Raw genomic sequence first — 24,857 nt, forward strand, 5'->3', positions numbered from 1 at the left:
ATGGATCTAACTCAATTTTCTCAGCGATGGTTTGACCGATTTCCACAAACTTAGATTCAAATGAAAGGTCTTTCGGTCTCATACGGAATTCCAGAATTTCATCCGGATCTGACTTCCGGTTCCGGAGTTATAGGGTAAAGTGTGTTCAATATTGTACATCGTCACTTAAACCGGCTGAGAAAAGTGAGTGAGATCCATTTTGGTATATATGACCACTATTTCTGGTACTTCCGGAACCGGATACCGGGAACCAGGATAGCCGAAATCGATTTGTTCAGTTGCCTACTAATGATGACTATCGATTTGTGTATTTTCGAGACCAGTTTAGGAAAATTTTTACATATTTTGTTTTGCCGATTTGAGTGACGGTGTACAATATTGAACACACTTTACCCTATAACTCCGGAACCGGAAGTCGGATCCGAATAAAATTCTGGAATTCCGTATGGGACCGAAAGACCTTTCATTTGAATCTAAGTTTGTGGAAATCGGTCAAACCATCGCTGCGAAAATTGAGTTAGATCCATTTTAGTATATATGACCACTATTTCCGGTACTTCCGGAACCGGATACCAGGAACCAGGATAGCCGGAATCGGTTTGTTTAGTTGCCTACTGATAATTACTATCGATTTGTGTAGTTTTGAGACCAGTTTAGGAAATTTTTTACGTATTTTGTTTCGCCGATTTAAGTGACGGTGTACAATATTGAACACACTTTACCCTATAACTCCGGAACCGGAAATCGGATCAGGATCAAATTCATGAATTCCATATGGGACCGAAAGACCTTTCATTTGAATCTGAGTTTGTGGAAATCAGTCAAAATATCGCTGATAAAAATGAGTGAGATCCATTTTGGTATATATGACCACTATTTCCGATACTTCCGGAACCGGATACCAGCAACCAGGATAGCCGGAATCAGTTTGTTCAGTTGCCCACTGATAATAACTATCGATTTGTATAGTTTTGAGACCAGTTTAGGAATTTTTTTACGTTTTTTGTTTCGCTGGTTTAGGTGACGATGTACAATATTGAACACACTTTACCCTATAACTCCGGAACCGAAAGTCGGATCCGGATTAAATTCAGGAATTCCGTTTGGAACCACGAGACCTTTCATTTTAATCTAAGTTTGTCAAAATCGGTTCAGCCATCTCCGAGAAAACCTAGTGAGATTATTTGACACATACACACACACACACACATACACACACACAGACATTGCTCAGCTCGATGAACCGAGTCGAATGGTATATGACACAATTTTCACTAGTCGGTTTTTCAAGTGATTGCATAACCTTTCTATATGAGAAAGGCAAAAACGTAAAAAATTTCCTAAACTAGTCTCAAAACTACACAAGTCGACAGTCATCATTAGTAGGCAACTAAACAAATCAATTCCGGCTATCCTGGTTCCCGGTATTCGGTTCCGGAAGTACCGGAAATAGTGGTCATATATACCAAAATGGATATCACTCACTTTTCTCAGCGATGGTTTGACCGATTTCCACAAACTTAGATTCAAATGAAAGGTTTTTCGGTCCCATACGGAATTCCTGAATTTCATCCGGATCCGACTTCCGGTTCCGGAGTTATAGGGTAAAGTGTGTTCAATATTGTACACCGTCACCTAAACCAGCGAAACAAAAAACGTAAAAAAAATTCCTAAACTGGTCTCAAAACTATACCAATCGATAGTCATTATCAGTGGGCAACTAAACAAACCGATTCCGGCTATCCTGGTTCCCGGTATCCGGTTCCGGAAGTACAAATTGAATACCACAATATTATACGTACATGAGAAAGGCATCATTACACCACTAGGTGGATTAAAACAGGTTTTTCTGTTATGCTTAATTTCCGTACTATTCTTCGTTATGATGCCAATTCCTATCTCTCTGTTTTTTTTAATAACTATTTATTGGAATATGAGTTAAAATTAAATTATTAAGATTTAAATTGGTTGTCCAGCCACAAGTGATAAGTTTTCAGCCCTATTATATATATGATTTGGTTGTTACCATTAGGACATCATTTGCTTCCGCAATTCTGAGATTTTTGTGTAGGAAAAATTCTAAACCTATTTGTATTGTGTAATGGGGAAAAGGAACTTATATACTAACTTACTAACTAATACAGAGAGCGAATCGATTCAATTGAAGATTGCATGGTTTTTTGTCGGAATTTGCTTATAATATCATGTGACATTACATCTAATGTTTCTATATTTGTGAGTCTGTGTAACTCATTTGTACTAAACCAGGGAGGACGCTTGAAATTTATTTTCAGTATTTCTTTCTGAATCCTTTGAAGCGTTTTCTTCCGGGTGTAACAACAAATTGACCAAATTGGTACTGCATAAAGCATGGCTGGTCTGAAAATTTGTTTGTTAATTAGCAATTTGTTTTTAGACAGAGCTTAGAATTTCTGTTTATAAGAGGATATAAACTTATAATATATTTATTACACTTTGCTTGGATTCCTTCAATGTGATTATTGAAAGTGAGTTTGTTATCATTCGTTAAACCTATCGATAGTCATTATCAGTGGGCAACTAAACAAACCGATTCCGGCTATCCTGGTTCCCGGTATCCGGTTCCGGAAGTACAAATAGAATACCACAATATTATATGTACATGAGAAAGGCATCATTACACCACTAGGTGGATTAAAACAGGTTTTTCTGTTATGCTTAATTTCCGTACTATTCTTCGTTATAATGCCAATTCCTATCTCTCTGTTTTTTTTAATAACTATTTATTGGAATATGAGTTAAAATTAAATTATTAAGATTTAAATTGGGTGTCCAGCCACAAGTGATAAGTTTTCAGCCCTATTATATATATGATTTGGTTGTTACCATTAGGACATCATTTGCTTCCGCAATTCTGAGATTTTTGTGTAGGAAAAATTCTAAACCTATTTGTATTGTGTAATGGGGAAAAGGAACTTATATACTAACTTACTAACTAATACAGAGAGCGAATCGATTCAATTGAAGATTGCATGGTTTTTGTCGGAATTTGCTTATAATATCATGTGACATTACATCTAATGTTTCTATATTTGTGAGTCTGTGTAACTCATTTGTACTAAACCAGGGAGGACGCTTGAAATTTATTTTCAGTATTTCTTTCTGAATCCTTTGAAGCGTTTTCTTCCGGGTGTAACAACAAATTTACCAAATTGGTACTGCATAAAGCATGGCTGGTCTGAAAATTTGTTTGTTAATTAGCAATTTGTTTTTAGACAGAGCTTAGAATTTCTGTTTATAAGAGGATATAAACTTATAATATATTTATTACACTTTGCTTGGATTCCTTCAATGTGATTATTGAAAGTGCGTTTGTTATCATTCGTTAAACCTAAGTATTTAGCTTGATCAGACCATGTCAATTCCAAGCCATTCAATTTGAGAATGTGATTATTGTTTGGTTTAAGAAAAGAAGCTCTTGGCTTATTAGGAAAGATAATTAATTGCGTTTTTGCTGCATTTGGTTTAATTTTCCATTTTGACAGATAATCACTGAAAATATTTAAACTTCTTTGTAGGCGACTGCAGATCGCACTTAGATTTCCACCTGTGGCTAACAGAATTGTGTCGTCACAGAATGGCGATTTTTGGCAACCAACGGGTAGATTTGGAAGATCAGAAGTGAAAATATTATACAAGATTGGAGCTACGCTCGAACCCTGCGGAACACCGGCTCGTACGGGTAGAAATTCAGATTTACAATTCTGATAGCTAACCTGAAGAGTACGATCAATTAAATAAGTTTGAATTATTTTGATCAAATAAATAGGAAACTGGAAATCAGACATTTTTGCTTTAAGCCTTTGTGTAAAACACTGTCGAATGCTTTTTCTATGTCTAGAAGAGCAACGCCAGTGGATAACCCAGAAGATTTATTTGCTTTTATCATGTTCGTAACTCTTACAAGTTGATGAGTAGTTGAATGTTCATGACGAAATCCAAACTGCTCTGGTAAAAAATTGGATTCTCATTTATATGAGACATCATTCTCAACAAGATTTACTGATAGAAGAAAGTAAGCTAATTGGTCGATAACTTGATGTTTCTGCTGGGTTTTATCGTGAATACGACTTACTATACTATGGGGCGCCATTTCAAAATTTACCCTCTAAGAAAGTGATAAGTTTTTGATCATGAATATCTCATGTTATATCTAATGAATCAACATAATTCTTGCTACACGCCATCGGAAATATGATCACAATTTTATAATAAAATTTTCAGTTCTGTGACATATTCTCAAATAGTTCAAAATTAAACTTTTCTGAAATGTTTGGTATAAACGAGTATCAAAGAAGATAATTCATAAGGCGCGTTTGCCTTTCTCGTATTTTGAAAGCTCATAGCTCAGTGATCTGTAGAAGGATTTATATAATCTAACTACCAATAGAATCGAAAATTTTTAACTTGAACGTGTATTGCAACAACATTGAAGTTTTTTAATAGTACACTATTGAAAAACCTGTTTGATTTAACCCATGAAAGCACCAGCTAATCAGATCGCGAGATGTCTGAATCTATACAAGAGCATTCATATAAAAGTTGAGTGGTTCATTTTTCCTACCATTTGCTGAGCAACTTTTCCCGAAACAAGACACACGAGAGCAACATCGAGGACCTGTCGTCTCAGTGCTTCCCGATCTGAATGCACGAGACACCGTCAGCATAATGACACCGAAAATCGGTAGAAAGGCATCCAAAAAGTCCAGCAAGGCCCATTCAAAGCACTTTTAATTGTTAAAGATCATCCTAGAGAACTAGTTGAATTTTGTCGCTTTCCTACCATTTTCTGAGCAACTGTTACCGAAATAAGACACACACGAGAACCATCTCAGATCTCAATATTTCCTACCAAAAGATTCATCAAGATGGAAGCTTAATTAATTTGCACCGTCACTAACACATTCAATTACGAACGGCAATGCGAAAGCGAAAGTGATGATTTTGAACACATCTTTATACTAGTATAAAAATATGCCGTGCGAAACAGAGTTGAACAAATGTTTCCACTTGATTTGCGCATTCTACTTTCCAGGCGTATCAGAACTGACTAAACTTAAAGCAATCTCAAATATTTCTTTATCACAGTGATGTGGTCGTCCTGAAAAGAACGGAGTTTTCAACTCCTCGTCGTTACGGATGGCCAGCTGCAGATGGCGAGGGATGATTTTCGTTTTCTTGTTGTCACGGGCACCGTTCAATTCCAACACTTCGGCAGCCAAGTACTCCATCACTGCCGCCAGATATACTGGTGCACCGGCACCGACACGCTCTGCGTAGTTTCCCTTCCGGAGCAGACGATGGATTTTGCCAACTGGGAACTGCAGACCAGCACGGTTCGAGCGGGACTTTGCCTTGCCCTTAACTCTTCCTCCTGTGTGCGGGTTTCTGCGTAAAAATTCCACAAGATCCTGTTAACAGCTCGACAGCCAATTCAGTATTACTGGCTGCTGCTATACTAACTCTCTCTTTTATATCGTCTCACTGTTTCCCGTTCTGCATACAGGAAAGGAATTCTAACAAAGGGGACGTCCATACACCGTTACCAGTAGCAGGTATAAAATGAAATGTGATGTGAGAAATAGCGTCATCTAAGTTAAAGCAGCTACTCTGAACGTACGAGACACCGTCAGCTAGATGGCACCGAAACCCGGAAAAAGGCAGATTTGTACCGTCACTAACACATTCAATTACGAACAGCAATGCGAAAGCAAATGTGATAATGTTGAACACATCTTTATACTAGTATGGGGTCGTGTGAAAATATGCCATGCGATACAGGATTACCATATATACAGGTTAATCTGTATTTTATTTATACATACATATATGTACAGACTAATCTGTATTATTATTATTATTATTATTATTATTATTATTGTTATTATCATAATTATTACTATCATTATTATTATTAAAATGACTTGCATACCGAAGATCGACGATACATTTCAGACCAGGCCATTGCAATTACTGTTTCGTACTGAAATTTTGAGAAGAATCAGATATCTTCGAACTTCACAGCTTTAATAAAAATAAACTACAAATTTGTCGTACCTAGCCTCCTATATTGGCAAGTTAAAAAGGAATTGTTTCAAGTTTGGAATATATAGCTGTAGAATAGTAGCTGTTTAATGTAACTAATCTGTACTTTAATGTAGGTGCATCGCTTCAAACTCTATTAGTGAAAAAGGGGAAAGCTTGCACAATTCATACAATCAATCAGCTATTGATTTTCGGAAAAGTGATGGGAGCGTGCCAGTTTTTTCGTATTCACGACATCCAGTTATGTCTGACATTACCCACCCGCCTTTTTTATCAGGTTTGAGGATAGGAATTACTTTAGCGTTTTTCCTTCTTTTTGGGAAGTAAGCTAATGAAAAACACGTGGTGAAAATTTTACCCAGGAGTCTCAAGGCAACATCGGGAAGATTTTTAATAAGAATATTAAAAACTTCATCATTACCAGGAGCCTTCATGTTTTTAAGTTTCCTAATAATTGATTGAATTTCATCAAAATTCGTCTCAATAATGTCATCTTTTGATAACACTTGGGTTGAAATATGATCATATTTCAGTGAGAATTCATTTTCAATAGGACTCACAACATTCAAATTAAAATTGTGTACACTCTCGAACTGCTGAGCAAGTTTTTTAGCATTTTCGCATTTTGTAAGACGTATTTGATTTCCTCCCTTGAGAGCAGGAGCAGGTTTCTGAGGTTTCTTAAGAACCTTAGAAAGTTTCCAGAAAGGTTTAAAATATGGTTTAATATGTTCAACTTCTTTAGCGAATCTTTCATTTCGCAAAAGAGTAAATCTATGTTTAATTTCTTTTTGTAAATCCTTAACTATGTTTTTCATAGCAAGATCACGAGAACGATAATATTGTCGTCGACGAACATTCTTCAGCCGAATGAGCAGATGAAAATTGTCATCGATGATAGGAGAATTTAATTTAGTTTAAGCTTTGGGAGCTGAAAGATTTCTAGCTTCGATAATGTAATGATTAAAATTATCATTTGCTGTGTCGATGTCCGCAGAATTTTCTAAAATAGTTTCATGATCCACATGATTTTCAATGTGAGATCTGTAATCCAACCAATTAGCTCTATGATAGTAGAATATAGAATTAATTGGATTAATTATAGCTTCGTTGGAAAGTCTGAATGTGACTTTGATCCCTTAGAACCACATCAATTGTAGACGGGTTCTTCACGGAAGAGAAACAAGTCGGATTACTGGGATGAAGAACTGTGAAGTAACCAGCTGAGAGTTGATTATGAAGTATTTTACCATTACTGTTATTATGCCTACAATTCCACTGGACATGCTTACCATTTAAGTCCCCTATTACGAAAAATTTCGGTCGATATCTTGTGAGTTTTTGCAAATCGCCTTTAAAGAAATTTAATTGTTCGCCGGTGCATTAGAATGGCAAATATGCTCCAGCGATGAAATAAATTCCATGAATGGTTTCAACTTCGATTCCCAAGCTTTCAATAACTTTAGTATTGAAAGAAGGTAAAATTCGATATTTAGTCTGCCGTTGAACAAAAATGGCAACTCCACCACCCATTCCAGTAAACCTGTCAAATCGATGAACCACATAATGTGGATTACTTTTCAATTTGACATTTGGTTTAAGAAAAGTTTCTGTCACAATGGCAATATGAATTTTGTGAACTTTGAGAATATTATAAAATTCATCTTCACTCGATTTCAAAAATTGAGCATTCCAATTTAAAATATTCAAATAATTATTTAACATCACTGTTAAATTGTAAATTCATTATAATATTATTTGCGTATTGCCATTCGATTTGAAATGCTTCAAAAAGTGATGAAGTCAAATTCATTCGGATGATCATTTGAAAAAGTTGATCTTGTAGGTAGATCATTTTAATTTCAGTTATATAGCCTTACTCAATTTCATTTAAAGAATCGAATGGCATTGAATGAATATTTGTAGGTAGACTGCCATTAGAAAAGATGATATGGCCGATCTACCTATTAATAAATTGTTTTCGTTAGAAGTTGTACTGCAAGGCGTTTCTGTGTTTTGAATATTTATATTAGAAGAATTAAGTGTTAGAATTTTTCTTGTTATGCTAGCATAACTGACATTAGAAGAAGATGGTGACGAGGTCGATCTACCTGTCAATAAATTGTTTTCGTTAGAAGACGAATTGGCAGGCGTACCTGTTTTTTTGTTTTAAATTCGAAGAAATAAGTGCCTTAGAAGAATTAGGCGTGGCATTTGTAACGGTTTTTCGATTTTCAGGTATGTTCTGTAAATTTAAGGTCGTGACTTGTTGTCTAAGCGAACGAGCGTTTAAAATTTTTTCCCTGACAGGATATTTCAAATAATTGGATTTATGATTTCCATCGCAATTTGAACATAAAACTCTATCAGTGGTTTCATTCATTGGACAAACGTCTTTCGAATGCGATTTACCACAATTCAAACACCGTATATCCATATAACAATTTTTGGTTCCATGGCCGAAGCCTTGGCAACGACGACATTGCGTTAAGTTTGCAATACCATTATGCCGTTTATAATGTTCCCAATAAATTTTAATGTGCGAAATGAAGCGTACTTTTTCTAAAGTTTCCAAATTGTTTACATCACTTCGATTGAAGTGTATTAGGTAAAGTTCATGGAAATTCCAGAGCGTGGTTTAGAAGTACCATTCGCTCGTTTTTCATAAGTATTACTTGGGAAGGGGCAAAACCAGGCAATTCTTTTAGTTCATTTTTAATTTCATCAGTACTTTGATCATTTGATAAGCCTTTCAAGACAGCCTTGAAGGGTCTGTCTGATTTTATAACATATGAATAAAATTTATCAAGTTTCGCGGACAAATATCAAATAAGCCGTTCGTATTCTTCCAATTCATCCCGACATTCTCCTCATCGTCCGATTTGAAATGAACAACAAATTAACAAGGCTAAATTAGACTCGATTAGACTCCTAGTTTGGAAAAGTCTTGATAAAGACTGATTAGTTCGAAGAGTAGTTCTTTGAATAGCTATCCTTAAAAAAGGCTGATTAATTTCTTAGTCACTCTAATATCACTTTTTTCCTTTCTCATATAGAAAGGCTATGCAATCACTGTGAAAATCGACTTTTTAACCGAGGCCTGGAGGGCCGAATGTCATATACCATTCGACTCAGCTCGACGAACTGAGCAAATGTCTGTGTGTGTGTATGTGTGTGTATGTAACAAAAATATGCACTCACTTTTCTCAGAGATGGCCAAACCGATTTTCACAAGCAAAGATTCAAATGAAAGGTCCCATTGCCTGTTATTGAATTTCATTCCGATCCGACTTCCGGTTCCGGAGATATAGGACGATATGTACCAAATAAGTGAAAAAAATATGCACTCACTTTTGTCAGAGATGGCTGAACCGATTTTCACAAACTAAGATTCAAATAAAAGGTATCATGGTCCCATAGATTGCTTTTGAATTTCGTTTAAAAGTGACTTCCGGTTCCGGAGTTATATGTGAAAATTTGAGAAAAAGTTTACACTCAATTATCTCTGGAATAACTCAACCGATTTTCGCAAACTTAGATTCAAATGAAAGGTCCTATAATATCCTAAAAAATTGTGGAACATTTTATCTGGATCCGACTTCCGGTTTCGGAACTAAAGCGTGATAAGTGGAAAATTACCAATTTTATTAGTATTTTTGCACGAACGATGGTTAAAAACAGGTACAAATTCCATAAAACTGTCAGATAAATTCTTCTAGTTTGCAGAGCTTGTTAGTTTGTGGGTAAAAAAACTTAATTCGGCACTACTGGTCCCCTCTTTTCCTGTTCCGAGAGCACCGAAAGTGGAGAAGAAAAACTCCTAAAACTAAATTCACTTCGATTTCTCTGCGATGCTTGAACCGATTTTCACAAATCTTGATTTGAATTAAAGTTCATACTGTCTTTAAACCTACTGTGAAATTTCATCCGGATCCGACTTCCGGTTCCGCAGTTACAGGGCGATGAGTGTCAAAGTTTTCAAATAGCCATATAGAGTGACAATATGTACAACACCGAAAGAAGAAGAAAACACAAAACGAACAAGGCGTGCTTTGTTCTATTTCGTACACGTTGTGTAGTGATGTCAATAATAATAATAACAATCCTACTACATGTTTTATGCTGCTGATTCATGCTGTTTAGCACGCAGTAGTTACAGAAACACAGGTTCGTTTCGTTAGATTTAGTTTAATTGGTTTAAACGAAATAGAGCATGAGATAGTAAGTATAAGTTTAACTACGTTCAAAACTGTTCTAATTTGTAGGTCATATTTGTTGGTAGCAAACGAACCACCTTCGGCTATTCCGTTCATCTAATTCCGGTTTCGAGAGAATTGGAAATAGTGATTAGAAACTGCAAAAAGGATCTCACTCACTTTTCTTGGAGATGGCCGAATAGATTTTCACAAACTTATAGGTTCAAAAGAAAAGTCTTACAGTTTCATACGGAATTCCTTAATTTGTTGTGGATACTACTTTCGGTTCCGGAACTACAGGTTAAACAGGATTTATAGAGTTTGTGAGATTAGATCCGAACAAATTATCCTATTCCTATTCAATAAACAGTTGTTTTTGCGAATTTCACGGTTATATTTATGATGTAATGAGTAATATGAGAAAGGCATCATTACACCACTAGGTGGATTAAAATAGGTTTTGTATCACTTAATCATTCTAATATTACTCTTTGTATCACTTAGTCACTCTAATATCACGCTTTGTATAGCCTTGAGAAAGGCTGACTAATTTTTAGTCTTTAAAAAGACTGTTAGTGATTCAGGTAGCCTTGAAAAAGACTGAAGCCTTGAACAAATGAAACTCTAGGTAGCTAGAAAAATATTCCAGGAGCCAAGAGCTATACGCGTGCGGTGTAAACGACTGTTCAACACTGTCCTATCTCTCTGTTTCTGGAGGATTCCAATATTATTAGTTTGTTAATGACTGAGTTTTCCTATATATATATATATATATATATATATATATATATATATATATATATATATATATATATATATATATATATATATATATATATATATATATATATATATATATATATATATATATATATATATATATATATATATATATATATATATATATATATATATATATATATATATATATATATTAAAACTCAGTCACTAACAAACTGAAAATATATGTATATTTTTTATCCTCCATAAATTCTTTGGTATATAATATTTTAATTATTTGTTGTATCTGTCTTTCATTGTGTTTTCGTAACTTTTGCATGTTCATATTGTCGTATCTTTTTTTTGACATCTTAATTTGATTGCGTAATTTGCACTTAAGAAACGCTCAATTCATTCATATAGTACGCATCTCTTTTTTCATTCCGGGGTCGCGATCCCCTTGTCCCCACACTCTTGATAACTCATACTAAGATCATTGCATAAATGCATGCATTAAGTAGGCATTATTTGCTGGCCAGCGTCATTTTGATAGTCTTTTCGCTTGTGTCTTATCCTTTTCTCGTCCATCCGTTCTTCGTAATTAGTGTCATTTTTATATATTTATTTATGTTTGATGTATTCTTTTAGTGTTAATGATAAACCGACTTAATTCACCATAGAAATTCTCCTTATTTTTAACATTATTTCCGTATTCCATACCATTATGTTTACCTGCCTTGTGTAATGTACTCTTATTTTTGCTAAACGCATTGAAGCTTTTACCCAGTTCATTTTAATTTGTAGCATTATGGCTCCCTCCCAAGAACATACTTTTCTCACATCTATAATCTTCCTCTTCAATTTAACATTTTTATCCTTCTGCTCGCTCGGTTTTGCTGTGTATGACATGATTCCCATGTTTATAATATATTTAAATTTTCTGGATTGGTTAATTCATCTAGGATCATTAGAATCCCATATTTTCCCATTTTGTTTCTTCTTCATTTGTTTTCCCCCATTATGTATTTTCATTGACAAAGTAACCTATTTAAAACCGGGGATAAATAAACGATATAATAATAATAATAAGTAACCTATTGCTTTATTTTCCCTCTGATGTACCTTTGTCATCTTCCCGATCTTGTCTGCCAATAACCATAAATTTCGCCTTATTTTTGTATTTACGTTTGATGCCCACTTGTTTTCATAATGATCGTTTCATTGCATAAGTATAATTTTATTTCTTATTGACTCTCGTACTTGTTTATCAAATAACATAGTAAAACATATGTATATTACACTCTTAACAGTTTTAATATCCTTCTGCTCGCATTCATTTTTTCTCGTGTTCGAATTGATTTATTTCGACTTTCATTTTACATATTTCGCTGATATGTTTCCCTTGGTATATTTTCCATGTTTTTATCTTATCCATTGTTTTCCTTACACTGTGGTTTTAGGTTTTTCGTTGAATTCTCATGTCAACGTATCATTGTATGATGTTTGCTGTAATTTCTGTTATAACTGTATCCTATTTTTCTTTATTTCAACTACTCTCAGGATTTCAATTTCCCTTATATTTTTAATATGAATTCTTTTTATTTAGTTTTCCGATGAAACTCTTAATACAATATATTTATTTTCGCGTATTATTTTGTATACATTTTGAATCCTTTTATTACTTTTCTAATGTCTCTTTGATACCTTCTTTAATTATCTTGATATTCGGTGCTAACGTTCGGTTCCACAATCCGTATACTTTTTCAATCCGTTATTGTGAACCTTTTCTAGTCTATTCCCATTTTTTTATAGTTGTTGTTTGCTCACTAGGAGGAGCGACTACTTCATACGGTCCTCTCCAAAGTGAATGTAATTTTTGTCCTGCGCCTGTGGGATTGGCTTTTACTAGCACTAAGTCTCCCCACATTGGTTGCCATTCGTTGGAGTTTTTATCATACCATTCTCTTTTGTTTGGACGCAAAAAGATTCTCCCGGGCTTGATGATGAAGTCGTTCAAATGTAGATCGCATTTCATTGACGTAGTCCTCATAGTAAAGATCGTCTTCCGTATAATAATTCAAACGGTGTATAACCCGTTGAGGAATTTACATTTGTATTATATTCGAAACTGACGAATGGGAATAATTGGTCCCATGTTTTCGGTTCTTTACCTACGTATTGTCCTAAATAGGTTTTCAATTCCCTATTCGATCGTTCCACCAAGTTTTCTTGTGGATGATATGTATATTCCATTATTTGTAGCGCTCTTTCAGCGTACTCTTCAAAAGGTTCTCAACATTGTTGTACGAGTGTTTCGATCTTCATGAAAATCTCTTCTACTGTGATTTTCAAACCGAATACGTCTCTTAAATTCCTGAACATATCCTTTACTGTGACGGCTCTTATTCTAATAATAAAGGTTGCCGCTTTATCTTTTAATTTCATCAGTACTACATTTAGTAGTGGTTTCTGGTTTTCCCCTACCGGGATGTTTTCTGCAAAATACTCTATTTTCACAATAAATGGCTCTAATTCGTCTACTGACCCGTGGAATTCTGTGATACATTGTATTGCCTCAAGCATTGGAAATTGGTACCGTTATTTCTAGCCATCTTGACTTCGTTAACCTTTTTACTAAGATTCGTTACTGCTTTTTCTTGTTCCCTTTGGTTGGCGTTGTTTTCAGTTTCGCTCTTTTGCTGCTTTTCAGCTGCAAATAATTACGATCTTGACGGTTTTGGTCGGCATTCATTAACGTAAATAAACTTGACCTAATCTCACATTACTGGTCATTATATAGCTTCAACTGTTACGAGCCCTGCGTAGTCGAGTTTCGATCCCTTTATCATTTTTGTATATTATTGAGCCAGCCCAACTCGGTGCTCTCAAATTAGTCATGCCCGCCGTGTGCGCAAACCAAACTGTCTTTGTTAATTCCGCTATAAGGGTTGACGGCATAGGCTGCAACAACACACCGTACCATACTCGTGATTTAACGTCATTGTTTACCGTACGCGACTCAAACTCAATGTCAGTTTATTATTATTATTGTCATATATCGCTTCTTTCCCCCGTACTCTATTTTTATTTCGGTTGCCAGACTTCTAGTCACAAATATGACCGTGATTGTTTTGGTGTGTTGCCTAGCAACGCATTGTGCTATAGGCTCCGCCCATACGGGTTGGTTCTCCACCTTTTTAAATATATACTTCGTGGCATGCACTCCTGGTACCGAATTCACTGACTTGCTTTGCTATGTATGTCCAAGAACGGCTACCTTTGCTTACTCGCAAAATGATGCTTCAAAATACCGATTCCCTCACTCATACGCGTAAGGTTCGGCTGGTCCCCTCTCGCTGTCACTTTGACTTTATAAACATGTTACCAATGCCAACTGTTTAGCTGGTCGTGGTTTTCTTGTCTCTTCAAAGAAGGCAACAACAAAAATAAACTCCTTAGACCACTTTTGTAAATATTATCGCGGTTTTTTTTTAACACATGTGCCCCTAGTACATGTGCTCCGTATTGACCGTGGTCAAAACGTAAAAAAATCGAATGCAAACGTAATCTCTATGTTTGCTGTTTTAAATGAAACTTGAAACTCGATCGAGCTCATACCAGCTCCGATCTGCTTCTGTATGACGGAATCAATTTCATTTCGTTATCGAGTCACTTTGTCTTGTGATTGAATGTTAAAAAAAAGAAAAAGTTGCACAGACTCACCATACTTCTGGCGTTTCCTTGCCGTTTCTTTTCTTGCGGCGACCACCGCTGTCACCAATTGCATACGCTGTCCGTCCGAGTGGCGGCAGGAGGAAAGAGTGAAAGGAGGGGTGTTTCTTTTCCACAATTAATTTAAAATAAGGAATTTTTTCTTCTTTAGAACGTTTATTTATTTCTATTTCTTCTCAATCAACAACACGGTTCTATTTTCATGCTTTTACACTATGGCAACAATCGTGTTTGAATGTTCGGATATTCTTAATGACCGGACTTTACCCTTCTGTTTTCGCGGTCGAAACAACAATAAAGAGAATGAATAATATTCTCAATCACAGATTTTTCGGCATATTGGATGAAATATTTTACTCTGATTCTCTGATATATTGGGTGGAACAGTATACTTTTGTTATTTTCCTGAAGTTCACAAAGCTAAGGTTACTCACGACGCCGTCTTGTTTCATATTGCTTCTTATATATACTCTGATTCTCTGATATATTGGGTGGAACACTTTATTTTTGTAATTTTCCTGGAGTTCACAAAGCTAAGGTTACTCGCGACTCCGTCTTGTTTCATATAGCTTCTTCTGGATTCCACGACCTGGAACTGAAACTGAACTCACGTAAACTGACTGTCCGACTAACGGCTGTTTACCGTTCACTCTTTGGGACCGACTAACTTGTCTACGGGCCGACGCCCGAGACTAACGGATATTTTCCGCGAACACTCTGAGACTGACTAACCTGTAACTCTTCCCATCTATGGGTTTTTAAGCTCCTAACATTTACTTTCGGGTAAAGCCCGAAGATTTTAATACAAGCCGAGCTTGTGATTCTAAGTAGAAAATTCATCCGACTTTCTCCCGAAGTTTTACCGAAAGCCGAGACCACTGTCACTATGCCAGTGGCAGTGACTAGTGTCCGTGAAAAAAATAACTTTGTTTCTACAACATTGCTGCGCTGACTGATGCTCGAAAATGTGCATGCTTCTATAACAAAGTTTATACATGAAGGTCGCGGTTACGCTGATATGAGAGTTGGCTTGATGAGTTTCCTTCACAACTTCCCATTTTTTTCTACAATACTAGTAAATTCAAAGGAAAATTTGCTAAGGGCGCTGCAGGATGATCATTTGAAAAAGTTGATCTTGTAGGTAGATCATTTTATTTTCCGTTATATCGCCTCAATCGACTTCGTTCAAAGAAGCGAATGGCTGTTTTCATTAGAAGACGAACTGGAAGGCGTTCATGTTTTTTGTTTGTTTACATTAAAAGAATTACGTGGTAGTTGTTCACCTGTTACAAAAGTGTAACTGTCATTAGAAGAAGATGATGACGTGGTCGTCAATATATTCGTATCGTTTTCAGATTTTTGATGTTCTGTAAATTTAAGGTCGTTGATTTGACTTATCTAAGCGAACGAGCGTATTAAAATTTTTCGCTGACAGGACATTTCGAATAATTGGATTTATTATTTCCATCACAATTGGAACATGAAAATTTATCAGTGGTTTTATTCATTGGACAGACGTCTTTCGAAAGCGACTTACCACAATTCAAACATCGTATATCCATTTGACAGTTTTTTGGTACCATTAAGACGTTTATAATGTTCTCAGTGAATTTTAATGTGCGAAATGAAACATACTTTTTCTAAAGATTTCAAATTGTTTACATCATTACATTTACGATTGAAGTGTAAGTATTACTTGGAAAGGAACAAAACCAAGCAATTCTTTTAGTTCATTTTTAATTTTATCAGTACTTTGATCATTTGATATGCTTTTCAAGACAGCCTAGAAAACTGGTAGAAAATTGGAGTTTCGAGGCCGATTGCCATGCTTTCCTGTATTCGGAAATTTTTCGAAAAAATGATTCTATTCTGTCTAGAAAATTGGGTCGAAACTAATGTCTTGCTTTCATATACACAATTTGGTTTGTGCAGGGGCAAAGGAACGAAAGATTGTCTTGCGTTAGTCTCAAAAGAAATTCAAATGGCATTTGCTCGTAAAGAACACATGGCATCAGTATTTCTAGACATCAAGGGGGCTTTTGATTCAGATTCTATAAATATCGGTATAAATAGCATGGGTTTTCACCAGTTTTGAACAACTTTTTATATAATCTTTTGTTCGAGAAACACATGTAATTCGCGCATGGCACATGTGATTCGCGCTTGGCACATGTAATTCGACAATATGATTCAGCTACATGGGTCTTTTCAGGGTTCATGTTTAAACCTCATTTTATACAGTTTTAACGTAAGATATCGATGATTGTATCAACACATCTTGTACACTAAGACAACTTGCCGACGATAGCGTTGTGTCTATTACAAGACCCAAAGCTGTCAATTTTCAAGGATCATTACAAGATACCCTCGACGACATGGGCACTTCAAATGGGTATCTACGGATAAAACTGAGCTGGTTGTATTTTCAAACGAGAATCACCACAATTACTACCATTTCATTTTTCTTTGTGCAATAACCGGTGCAATGGTGGGGTGCCCATCCGTTATACCAGAACAGGTTGTATAAAATAAGGATATTGTCCATGATGGGATACGGATGCTTCTGCTTCCGATCCATAGCAAGCACTCATTTCATGTAGCTGGAAAGAATTCTGTATCGTTGTTTGCCTTGACCTTGAGACAGTGAGTGAGTGATCGGGTAGTGGAAACAGCACCACTTCCACCATCCACCAAAAAACGGTTCAAACAGCTAAAACTGCGCCAGTGGAAGCTATATCAGTGGTTTCAGTATTTATAAGGAAAGTAACACCCTATAATGAGGAATTATAAGCATTTTAGTGGCTCAAAATAGCACAATTTGAAGTACCATTAAGCCAAAATTGATGGCTGCTGGTCTTTTTTTTCACCATGGTCGCTTTGATCATCGTGTTTCGCAAGCCTGGTATATAATATTCCGTATCGGAGTTCAAATACCTTCATGGTGCAGAAGCAGCATGAGACACACTCACTGAGACGGATCTTGAGGTTTTCACTAGCATTTTTGCTAGTATACAGGTTTGCTATGAACTCATGCCAGTCAGGTAAGTTTTTTCTTCATGTGTGTGTTGCGGCGGAAAAATAAATGTTTATGCACTGTATTTTCACATAACTTACGGTGCCTCTGCGCATGTGATTATGCAACCGATGCAAAATACACTTCTATCGGTTGCTTTTAAGCGTAACTGGTAAGGAAAAACTACAGGGTCCGCCATGTAACTTTTTTTTAAACATGCAATAAAACCTAAGCGGTTCATCCGATTTCTAAATTTATTTTTTCATATTAAAGTACAACCCTTCCGGTTAATTATGGAATATAATTTCATTCAAATGGTTATCTCGGCTGGCCTTGCAGTACGCCATACGGTCGGTCCAGTTTTTAAGTATATTTTCAAATGTATGTAGCTTTATTTCAGCTATGGCTACACGAATGTTGTCCTTCAAGGCTTGAATTGTCTCTGGCTTGTCCACATAACACTTATATTTGACAACCCCTCAAAGATAACAGTCCAACGGCTTCAAATCACAGCTCCGAGGCGGCTCAAATGCGACAACTTTGCTTATTAACATACCCGCCGAGATGAAAATGTGCCTCATCCGAGAAAATGATTTTTTGGCAAAAATCGGCGTTTTCTCCAAGCTGATCGCAAGCCCAGTTGGCGAAGCGATAACGCGTATACACAGCTATTTTCGTTCAGCGGAAGGATAAAACTATGTTTCAGTCAAATCAGAAGTGACATTAAGTTTACCAATGTCGAAATAACCGCTAGCATTCTTGCTCATCTGCACACACTCTATCGCTGTGTGATTCCTGGGTTTAAATTATATCCCTATACTACTTGGCGCCAGTGTCAGCTGTTCTATACATATATAAGAGTGATAATTTGTGCACCGTGGTGTGGATGGTTTGAGAACTGCTCGCAAATAGTTCTGCTTCAATTGTTTTCCCGGTCGTTTTCTTTTCCCTTGGCTGTGGGGACAGTACATTGGATACAAATTAGATGGTCGTTTTGCACATTGTCCTCTGAGGTATTGATTGCACTGTGGTTTATCACAGCCTTTGATGGGTTGCTCTAGGTTTTTCATTTGAGCTGCAGGCTTGCCGACATGTCTTGAACGTTTGTACCGCTGTGTGTACAATTTATTATTCTCACTTGACACTTTAAGTGTATCTTTCTTTAGTGTGTGCAGATTCAGTTTGTCAAACTCGCTCATATGAAACATTTATACTTATTCGTAAATATAACTGTGCACGAATGCACTGCCTTGGACGAAATCGTGATTACCTAATTAGGTTTAAAGAATTCGTGAGTGTGAGTGTGAGCTCCATTGCTTTAAAACGGACTTTAAATTTTCTTAACTTTGGATCGCACTAGCGCAAAGTTGATTATTTCGTCGCACGCTTACACGCTTTCAATTCGTATCATTTTTGTATTATTTTTGGAAAATGGATACGTAAAACATCGAATCAACTGACTTCTTTCATTCTCAACTGTCTGATGGCAAGAATCCAGGAAGCTCCGGAACAAATTGTCGGACCGACCGGGATATGGAAGTCGGAGGGAACGGATTCGAGAGTAATCAGACTGCGATGAATGTTCCATCAGGTCCTTACTACTTACAAAGGAAAATACTTATTTTAACCCACCTAGTTGATTAATGATGCCTTTTTCATAGATAATACTGTGGTATTTTATTCAAAATGCGTCTCTTCGATTTTTGAAAGAAACCAAGGGATTGTTTTTGCATTAACTACTATAACAAAGAGAATGAAACAGCTCTCTGGTCGGCAAGGACATCAATCAGAAAACGAAGTGAATTCACTATTATGTGTACTTCCAGCACCAGAACCCGAGAACCGGTATAAACGAAGCCGATTCGTACGGCCACCAACTAACATAGTACAAAGTCTACTAGTTTTTATTGAAATTTTGAGTTTCATTGATTCAAGGCTTCAGTCTTTTTCAAGGCTACCTGAATCACTAACAATCTTTTTAAAGACTAACAATTAGTCAGCCTTTCTCAAGGCTATACAAAGAGTGATATTCTAATATAATCAGTCTTTTTCAAGACCAAAAAATAATCAGCCTTTTATAAGGCTAGCTATCCAAAGAACTATTCGTCGAACTAATCAGTCTTTATTAAGACTACCACAAAATCAGTTTTTATCAAGGATCAAACTAGGAGTCTAATCAAATACTAATTTTGCCTAGTTAATTTAATTTCAAATTTCATTCATTTCAAAATGCCTGCATCCAACCTCAAAGGCAACAAGCCTAAGGCTAAAATCAATTCAATACGGAATAAATCACAATCCGTTATTCAACATTTTTCTAATAACATTCACGATCTTATTGAATCTGAATGTAAAAATAAAAGACAACGGACGGATTTCCCTTCCGTTGATTCTATGCCGTCTAACAATATTTACGATATTCTTCCTGAATCCGATTGTAGCGACATAGAAGAAAATTCTTCAAAAGTTCCCAAAATGGACGCTTGTCGTTCTGGGAAGAAACAACAATCTATGCCACCAGTGACGGTGATGATTTCCGACTTCAAAGTATTCCGTACTGAGCTTTCTACTTTTCTCCCGGAAGTAAAAGTCTTACTTCAAATCGGACGAAGAGCAGAATGTCGAGTCCTGGTTGGTGGATTGGAAGATTATGAACGTCTTATTCAATATTTGTCCGAGAAACTTCATAAATTTTTTTCATATGATATAAAATCAGACAGACCCTTCAAGGCTGTCTTTAAAGGCTTATCAAATGATCAAAGTACTGATGAAATTGAAAATGAATTAAAAGAACTGCTTTGTTTAGTCCCTTCCCAAGTAATACTTATGAAAAAAGAGCGTGTGGTACTTCAAAACCACGCTCTGGAATTTCCCATGAACTTTACTTAATACACTTCAATCGAAGTTATGTAAACAATTTGAAAACTATAGAAAAAACTACAAGGATCAGCCCCATGGGGTTGTTCGAGCCGTTGATGTGGAACAAGGCAACCAAAATTTCTAATGATCTACAATCAAAAAGTTCAATCAATCCGAACCAACAGCGAACATCATTTGTCTTGATTTGAATTTGTTTTATGATTGACGAAATTACACCATTATCCCAAATATATGCAATTATATCTTTGTACATACTTGCGATTTCGATAATTAAGCTTCTCTTCGCCAACTATTTCTCATTATCAATCAAGTTCATCTAATATAAATTAGAAATTAATTATAAGCACTGAAAATTTATCCAGAGGTAGTTGTCAATTTCTCATGGGGAAACGACATAACATGGAATTCCGAGCTTGCATGACACAAGATCAGAGAATACCAATTAAGGTGAAATGTAGCGTCATAAAATGCGCGCAAAATTTTATCCGCTTCAGTTGAACGAACCGTCGCACAAAGCATACCAAGAAAAACGGACACATAGAAACAAGAACTTTTTTCAATGATTGAGCGCAGTGGGCTTACCTCTCGTTATATTGGCTTGTAAAAAAGACTGGACTAATGAATAATAAGAAGCCAGTTGTCAGGTCTTGTCTTAGGTTTCTGCTACTGCGAGTTTGTGCAACCGGTATGATGAAATATTCACATACACAGCCGAAGAAATTTCAAACCAAGCCAAAGAGGTCGACTCATGTGTGTGCAATAATAAGTTCACTACATTTTTATGTGGAACACATATTTATTTTCTATGTAGAGGTGCAAATCAGAAACTCAAGAAAAACTACACGTAGAAATGTGGTCAGGTTTTAAACACTTACAGCTCAGTCTGTTTTGTATCAATTATTAATATTATTTCATCATTTGATAGGAAATATATCTTCGTATTGATTTGAATATTCATAGCCATGTATTTTGAATTGTATATCATTGAAATGTTGATTAATAGCTAGCAGTGTCCTATTTTGTCTGCAAAAAATCTCCAGCATACCGGATTTCCCAGCCATAGTCGACGGTTTTGAAGGAGTAAGCGATGTATCAAAGAGAGAGCATCGCTCTGATTGGTCAATGCAAAAGCGAAGCTGTTGGAAGCACGCGAATCTATAAATAGAAGCGAAATTAAAGCTAACGTTTCAGTCCTATTCCTAGCATGCTAGAGGTAGGTTGTTGCTAGACAGCAAGACAAAAATGTGCCATAAAACGATTTGAAGCTTTAAGGGCTGATACCAGTTGTTAGCGTAAAACCGTGTCGCTCGCTGTGCGTATTTCATTTCTCTCCATGCTCTCTCGTAAATGTGTAAAATGACTCTCGATGTAGCCGGGTGGCCAAGAAAGTTTTGATATTTTCGGTTACAAGTTTGACTACATCACATAAAATCCAATAAAGCTACCGCTTGTTTGGCAGCCTTGATGGGCCGATTTTATTTCTCTCTCATGTTTCGTTACGTTATTAGGGAACTAAAATGCCGCCGACATAGAAATCGACTCACCTCCACAAAAACAACTTTCACTTAATTTTTATCGCGACAACATAGATGTTTTTATGCACTAATCGCATCTAAACTAAATTATCTAGACATTGTCAGGATAGATTTTTGATCTATGCTTTTGAAGACGAGATTTTCAATGAACCAGTTGAAAGTTGCCGTTTTCAGCTATGCAACTTTTCTTTCAGTAAAACGTGATTAATCCACCTAGCAGTTAGATTGTACGATTTCTAATGCTCGATTACTATTTTTGGGGACATGTTAAAATGTTGGAAGGATTTCTTTTCTTTTGCCATTGAAATGATGAAAGAACCTTCATCTTTAGTTGTTCGTTTGAGATGTCGCCATGTCGTTGTTCTTACTTCCACTCTGTAAAACTTCACATTTTGAACCTATAGCGCATTACGCAAGGGAAAGAAATGTCGCATCGGCGGATAGTGTGAGAAGTTTGCTTAGCTCGCCGTGTGCAGCATATGTTGCAACACGGACGGCTAGCATGGGAACTTTGCTTAGCTCGCCGTGTGCAGCATATGTTGCAACACGGACGGCTAGCATGGGAACTTAATGTGAACCAAATGGTTGGTTCTTGGGAAGTGTAACGATCGTCAAGTGTTTTTACGACCTATTACTAATTTGGATGCATGGTACTTGAAGGATCAATATTATCATGCTACATCACCCTCCTTTGGTTGAATGATGTAACGTAGTGTAAGCATTCAATTGTAATCGAACTGGCTCCCTAACATTATTAATGAATAGTGAACATTGAAGTGTGTTGTGTTTCTGCTGTATATAATCTACTGTATGTGTGGTTTAATTGGGGTTTGAATGTGTGTCCTTAAAATGTATATAAAAATTTGGATTTTTTAACCTTTTACAAGTCTATTTTTGTGTACTATCATTCGTTGCTTTGTTATGTTGTTTTCGATTTCGCGATTTACATCTAGTATTTTAATTATGGTGTACGGTCCGATATAAACTGAATCGAGTTTCTTCCTATTTTCGTTTTGTAAATACACTATTTCGCCTATTTGTACTTCTAGTGGGTTTATATGGATATTTGAGTTTTTGCATCTGGAGTTTTTACTTTCATTTAATCTATGTTTTGCTATTATGTTAGATTTTTCCAATTTGTATTTGAGTTTGTTGTTGTATAGATCAAAATTGTACACGGGGTTCATTATCTTTGGGTAATTTTCTTGTGGTAATTTTGCTTTAATTCCAAAGACTAATTCGTATGGTGTAAATTGATGTTCCGAATGTGGTGTAGTGTTGTAAGTAAATGCATAATATGGTAACCAGTCATCCCAGTCTGATTGGTGTTCATTGACGAAGGATCGCAGATACTCGTTTAGGCATCTGTGATTTCTCTCCAATGACCCAATAGTCTGCGGATGATAGGCAGTTGCAAAATTTTGTTTGATTTGTAAGTATTTGCATACTTTCTCAAGTACTTCATTTTTGTACTCGGTTCCTTGATCGGATTTTAATTCCAAGAATTTTCCGTATATTAGTATGAATTTTTCTACTAAGTTTTTAGCTATTGTGTTTGCTTCTTTGTTTTGGATAGGTATTATTGCAATGTATTTTGTTAGTTCACATTGTATGGTTATTGCATAGCGGTTGTTATTGTTGGATTTAGGTAATGGACCTATTGTATCTATTGATATTATTTCGAATGGGTTTGATGGTGTGTTAGTTAATATTTGTTTTTCTTTAGTGTGTTTAAGAATTTTATTTCTTTTGCACGACTCACAGGCCTTTATGAATCGTGAAATAGTTCCTTTCATATCTTTAAAATTGTAATATTCTCTTATTTTGAGGTACAGGCGATGCTGTCCTCCCGTAGGGGTTTCATGATAATTTTTTAAAAGATTCTGTATCTTGCCAGGTTCACTAATGAATGGTGGATGATACATTATTATTTGTATGTTTTTATTCGTTTGTTGTACTAGTGTTTTGAATATATTCATGGGTACCCTTTTAAATATTTCTTCTTCTGTCGACATTGCGACTTTATTTATTTTCATTTTTGTCATTTCCTGTTCTCACGTTGAAAGTATTAGTTCTAGAGCTCTTCTTTCATTTACATATGTTGCTATTTGCTTTATTAATTTTTTCATTTGCGCGTCTTTGTATATGCTAATTATTAGGTATGTATTTTCTATAGTAATTCTTAACTTGGGTAAGGTTCTCGTTTCAGTCGGGTTTTCGGTCGTATAGATAACAAGGTGATCAGTCTTTTTATCTTTTGTCGTTGGTAGTTTGTCTTTCACAGTTGTCGGTTTATTGTTAAAATTGTGGTTGTTAATATTGTTGTTATTATTAATATTATTAATTAATTTTCTCATGGCTCTTGTGTTGACTCTAAATATGTTGAGGGCTTTTAATTCATCAGAGGTTGTTACGATTCTGGATAAGGCATCTGCCGTAGCGTTGCTTTTTCCATTAATATATTCTATGTTAAAATCAAATTCTTCTAAATCTAATCTCATTCTTGTTAGCTTAGAAGTAGGGTTTTTCATGTTAAATAGATATACTAGAGGTCGGTGGTCTGTCTTGGCCGTAAATTTTCTTCCGTATAGGTAAGGCTTAAAATAATTTATTCCCCAGTGTATTCCTGTCAGTTCCTTTAGTATCGTTGATTTATTCTTTTCGCCCGGGGTGAAACTTAGGGCATTAGGTACAGTT

Source organism: Malaya genurostris, chromosome 2 (assembly GCF_030247185.1).
Source record: "Malaya genurostris strain Urasoe2022 chromosome 2, Malgen_1.1, whole genome shotgun sequence".
Taxonomy (NCBI): Eukaryota; Metazoa; Arthropoda; class Insecta; order Diptera; family Culicidae; genus Malaya; species Malaya genurostris.